General features: G+C 46.0%; 1 protein-coding gene across 1 annotated transcript in view; it reads right to left on the minus strand.

Annotated features, from left to right (window-relative positions):
- NUDT8 (nudix hydrolase 8) overlaps positions 1-3,553 on the minus strand; it is a 40,859-nt gene extending 37,306 nt beyond the window's left edge. The window contains exon 1 of the mRNA XM_030222614.1: positions 3,544-3,553. The gene's annotated coding sequence lies outside the window, so the exon portion shown is untranslated. The remainder of the gene's footprint in view (positions 1-3,543) is intronic.
- Between the last annotated feature and the right edge of the window lie 2,447 nt (positions 3,554-6,000).

The following is a 6,000-nucleotide window of genomic DNA, read 5'->3' on the forward strand; positions in this document are numbered from 1 at the left end:
AGAAAAGTCTGGACACGATTTCAGCGAATCTGAACTATATTGTCAAGTGACAAGCTGAACCCTAGTAAACAATATATAAACATGTATCCATATACAATGTGATATCAATCTTTCTTTCTTTTTCTTGCAATCTTTTTTACTTTTTTCTTTTTGCTTTTTAATCAAAAAAAGGAGAAAAAAAATACCTCATCAGTCCTAGCATGACGATATTCTTGTTCAATGTATCAATCCATCTAATCGTCTGCTTACTTAGGACTCCATTATAATCCTTGGTCTTAAAAAACTCCACTTTTTTATGATAAAAATATAATACTCAATTGTAATGTTTCAATCGTGATATTTTCCAACTACAATTTCAACTTAATGTTACTTAGCTTTTACTCTGCAGAGGGTTAAGTGACTTGCCCAGAGTCACAAGGAGCTGCAGCGGGAATTGAAACCAGTTCTCCAGGACAAGAGTCCACTGCACTAACCACTAGGTTACTCCAGTCACATATTTCTCTAAGCAAAAGAAGCTGGCCATTTAGCTTGAGAGAGCAGTTTCCCTGCTGTGATATGCATGTTTTCAGACAACACCTCACAAGCACTGGATAGAACTTTACCATTTAGAGTCAAATACCGTTGGCCTCTGATGCATTTCTCTGGATATCTCTGGGTGTGTCATCTGACCCAACCAGCAGATGAGCACCCGAGCCACAAAGACCAGTTTAAACCAATCAAGACCAGACCTACCTCACCAATTTTTCTTCCAGGAATCAAACAGAACTGGTCTCACCTCTTCTTGCAATGTGATTGTATTACTACATGACATGTGGCCTACTTCCCTACAGCTGAGATGATATTTTAAAAAGAAAAACAGGACAAAAAACAGAACTATTCATAAGAACAGCCAAACTGGGTCAGACCAATGGTCCATCTAGTCCAGTATCCTGCTTCCAACAGTGGCCAATCTAGGTCACAAGTACCTGGCAGAAACCCAAATAGTAGCAACATTCCATGTTACCATGTCTATCTCAAAAACAGATTATTTTATTTATTTAGAATTTGCTCACACCTTTTTTTAGTAGGGGCTCAAGGTGAGTTGCATTCAGGTATACTGGATATTTCTCTGTCCCAGGAGGGCTCACAATCTAAGTTTGTACCTGAGGCAATGAAGGGTTAAGTGACTTGCCTAAGATCACAAGAAGTAGCAGTGGGATTTGAACCAGCCACCTCTGGATTGCAAGCCCAGTGCTCTAACCACTAAGCCACTCCTCCACACCTTAGGGGCTTTTTCTCCAGGAACTTGTCCAAACCTTTTTTTATACCCAGATCCACTAACCGCTGTTACCACATCCTCTGGCAACGCGTTCCAGAGCTTAACTATTCTTTGAGTGAAAAAAATATTTTCTTCTATTTTTTAAAAAATATTTCCATGTAATTTAATTGAGTGTTCTGGTCTTCATACTTTTTGAAAGAGTGAAAAATCAATTTACTTTTACCGATTGGACACCACTCAGAATTTTGTAGACCTCAATCATATCCCCCTTCAGCCATCTCTTTTCCAAGCTAAAGAGCCCTAACCTAGTCAGCCTTTCCTCATATGAGAGGCGTTCCATCCCCTTTTACCATTTTAGTCACTGTTCTTTGAACCTTTTCTAATTCTGCTATATCTTTTTTGAGATACAGCGACCAGAACTGAATGCAATACTCAAGGTGAGGTTACACCATGGAGCGATACAGAGACATTATAATATTCTTGGTCTTATTTACTTTATTATTTCCTTTCCTAATAATTCCTAGCATCCTGTTTGCTTTTTTGGCTGCCGCCGCAAGATTTACTGTTTATCCCTCTCTCATCCTCCTAGCAAGCAATAACTCTCTCTCTCTCTAAGGAATGAATTGAGCCACTAGGATGGTGGAGAGGCTTCCAGTAGGCTGCTGTAGCCATTGGCTGAAGGGTGCCATGCCACTGGCCCATCACATTCATTTATTATCCAGAGCAGACTGATAGCTTCAGAGCATATGCTCAGCTATCCACATTTGGTCTAACTGCAGTGGTTCTACAGTCTAATTAACCCCCTAGGGCACTCCACAAGAGAAAAGGAGCAGCAGCTTCAGAGATTTCCTGCTTCCTCCTCCACTAGGCCACTAAGAAGTTTGACCCATGTAGGCCTAATAGGTCATGTGAGATTACAAGGCCTACACAGGTTCAAACTTCAGTAAGTCATTGGAGGAGTAAGGAGGCAGTTGCAACTAAGTGCTGCTGCTGCTGTTTTTCTCCTGCCACGGGGGGGGGGGGGGGGCGGTAAGGACTGGTGAATGGTCAAAGAGGAGGAGCAGAAAGTGAATGGGGGGTATAACAAGCAAAGGAAAGCTAGAGAGAAATGATTATAAGTAGGGCTGCATTTCATTTAAAAATTTTAAATAGTGATTAATCAAATGATTAAAAAAAATAAAGTCAGCAGGAAAAACTTAAAAGAATAATATTGTATTTATTAATAAAATAACTATAAGAACAAGAACAGCCAAAAAAATGCATTCAGTATAAGTGAACAACTACACATGGAGGGGCATTTTCGATAGTGCGTCTAAGTTGGACTTCGGATATTTTGCACTAAACGTACCAAATCTGAATAGGAAATATACCCATTTTCGAAAAAAGAAAATTGTCTTTTTTTTTTAAGAAAATACCATTTCGAACAAGGTTTTGTGCTTTGTGCATTTATTCTTTCAGGCCATTTTTGAAAAAAAGAAATGTACAAGTGAAAAATGTAGTAAATCAAGCCATTGGGATGTAGGAGTGGCCAGCATTTTTAACAGACTGGTTCCCCAGACATCCCAGGAGAGCAATGGGGCACACTAGGGGGCAGTGCTGTGGACTTCATATAAATGCTCCCAGGTACACTTCTCACCGTTGCTTCCTTATCTTGTCTGTTGAGCCCTCCAAAACCCACCCAAAACCCACTACCCTCATCTGTACACCATTAAATAGCCCTTTTGGGTGAAGGGGGCACCATAGGAGCCAACTTGTCAAAATAATTGGGGGTGCTGAAATTTTTTTTTTTTTTTTACAGGTGGTGCATTCCCCCCTCCCCCATACCTTAACATCCTGTCTGCTGCAGTCTTCACCTGGGCAGTGGCAGCGCCACTCAAAGGCTGCCTGCAACCTGCACCAGGTCTTCTTCCCTGAACAGTCCCGCCCCTCAATCCCCCTACCGGGTTAAAAATGACAAAGGAAGAGTCCAAGTGTATCATGTGACTGTACTACGCCCATGGAGAGCGATGGTAGCGGTCCAGGAGGAAGACCTAGGACCCCAGCTTAGTGACCTCAAGGCAGGGGGTACTCCGGGTATAGGTACTTCCCTCGAGCCCCAGCAGAGGCAGGCGGTGAAGGCACTGTTGAGGCAGTTTCAGGATGTACTTAACCCCCTTCCCAGGGAAACACAGGTGATCACCCACTATATTCATACTGAACCGGGGCAGATCATTCGCCAAACACCCTACCAGGTGCCCGAGGCTCGAAGAGAGGAGATTATCAGGTAGGTGCAAGAAATGCTGGACCTTGGGGTCATAGAGGAGTCCCACAGTCCGTGGGCTAGTCCAGTAGTACTGGTACCAAAATCTGCCGGCTCCCAAAGATTTTGCATCGATTTCAGAAGGGTAAACACCATCTCTAGATTCGATGCCTACCCTATGCCCCGAGTCCATGATTTATTAGACAGATTGGGACAAGCCCGGTATCTTACTACTCTAGACCTTACAAAAGGCTATTGGCAAATTCCTTTAGCAGAGGAAGCCAAGCCTAAGACTGCCTTTATTACATCTCTAGGGCTATTCCAATTTAGGAGAATGCCATTTGGCTTGAATGGGGCAGCGGCATCCTGTCAGCGCTTATCACATCCTGCGGGGGCATCGCGAGTATGCAGCCGCCTACATGGAGGATATCGTAATATTTAGCAGGGAGTGGGTGTCCCATTTGCAGCGGGTGGCAACAGTATTAGAATCCCTGCAGGAAGCAGGATTGACGGTGAACCCAAAAAAGTGTATGTTTGCCGCTCAAGAGGTGACATACCTAGGATATCGGGTAGGGGGAGGAGTCATAAAACCCCTAACCGATAAAGTGCAGGGTATATGGGACTTCGCCTTGCCCCTCAACAAAAAACAACTTCGTAGCTTTCTGGGACTCGTGGGGTACTATAAACATTTCATCCCTAACTTTGCGGAGATCTCCGGAACCCTTGACAGATATGTTAAAAAGAGCCAGTGGTGGGCAGCGGGACTGGTGGTTGGGAGGCAGGGATAGTGCTGGACAGACTTGTACGGTCTGTGCCAGAGCCGGTGGTTGGGAGGCAGGGCTGGTGTTTGGGAGGTGAGGATAGTGCTGGGCAGACTTATACGGTCTGTGCCAGAGCCGGTGGTTGGGAGGAGGGGCTGGGGTTGGGAGGCGGGGATAGTCCTGGGCAGACTTATACAGTCTGTGCCCTGAAGAGCACAGGTAGAAATCAAAGTAGGGTATACACAAAGAGCAGCAAATATGAGTTATCTTGTTGGGCAGACTGGATGGACTGTGCAGGTCTTTTTCTGCCATCATCTACTATGTTACTATGAGACACAGGGAAGGGCAGCCTTCGACATGCTACGACACATCTTATGGCAAGAACCCGTCTTGAAGGGGGTAGATTTCGGGATGCCCTTCCTTTTACAAACCGATGCCTCCGAAACAGGGCTGGGGGCTGTCTTGTCCCAAGAGTTTGGGCAGGAGGAACACCCAGTGCTGTTTCTGAGTAAGAAACTGACGCCCGCAGAACGGCACTATGTGGTGATAGAGAGGGAGTGCCTAGCCGTTAAGTGGGCCATGGAGGCTTTAAAATATTACCTCCAGGGACGACCTTTTACGCTCATAACGGATCATGCCCCGTTAAAATGGTTGCAGCAGATGCGTGGCCAGAACAGCCGCCTTACGAGGTGGTATTTAGCCCTGCAGGCTTTTTCCTTCACAGTGCAGCACTGGGCAGGGAAGCTCCATGGAAATGCAGATGCCCTGTCCCGAACTGCAGACCCTCGGGAGAGCCCTCTGTGGTCTTCCGAGGGTCGCAATTTCTTGAGGGGGGGGGGTATGTGACAAGGCTACTGCCAGGGTGGCTAGGATGAAGCATTTAGACCCTGAAATACAAGTACCGGAAGCCATTGCAAGGAGGGAGGCAGAGAGTAGTCTGGAGACAAGGGAATAGATTCCCAGCTCCAGCAGGGGGAGCCAGGGGGATAGCCAGGCTGAGCCTATAATTTCGTCACCCACTAGGGGGAGGCGTAGGGAAGAGGCTCAGTTCCCCTGGATATGCAATCAATATACTATGCAGCCCAGCTGGAATAAAGAGGGGCCCATGGAGAGGGAAGAAGATGATTGGATGGATTATATGGAAGGAGGGGTAGATCAGGAGGGGGAGGAATCCCAGGGGGGGAGAGAAGCCTCTATGGAGTGGGAGAGTTCCAAGGCGGGGATGGCCAGCTCCTGAGGGTTTGGAAGGGTGTTGGAGGTGAGAGTAACCTACTTTAATGGAAGCCTGATGTATTTGGAAACCTGCTTTATTTACCTGCTTATTGGAAGCCTGATGTATTTGGAAACCTGCTTGATTGGAAGCCTGATGTGTTTGGAAACCTGCTTTATTGGAAGCCTGATATATGTGGAAACCTGACTTATTTGGAAGCCTGCTTTATTTACCTGCATTACTGGAAACCTATGTACTGAAGTTTGTGACAGCTGTTATTGGCTTGATAATAAAAATCGTTTAACCTAGCCACTGTCTGCAATTGTGGTGAGATCTGGAAGAATGGCTGGTGGACGGCTCCACCTTGCTGGGAAGCAGTGGACCCTTTTCACAGCTCTCCTGTCCAGCAGCTCTCCTGTCTCCCCTGCCCTCCCCTCCATCCATGTCCAGCAACTGTCTCCATGCCCTCTCCTCCATCCATATCCAGCAATTCTCCTCTCTCCCCTGCCCTCCCCTCCATGTCCAGCAATTT

The sequence above is a fragment of the Microcaecilia unicolor genome, chromosome 1 (genome assembly GCF_901765095.1).
Source record: "Microcaecilia unicolor chromosome 1, aMicUni1.1, whole genome shotgun sequence".
NCBI lineage: Eukaryota > Metazoa > Chordata > Amphibia > Gymnophiona > Siphonopidae > Microcaecilia > Microcaecilia unicolor.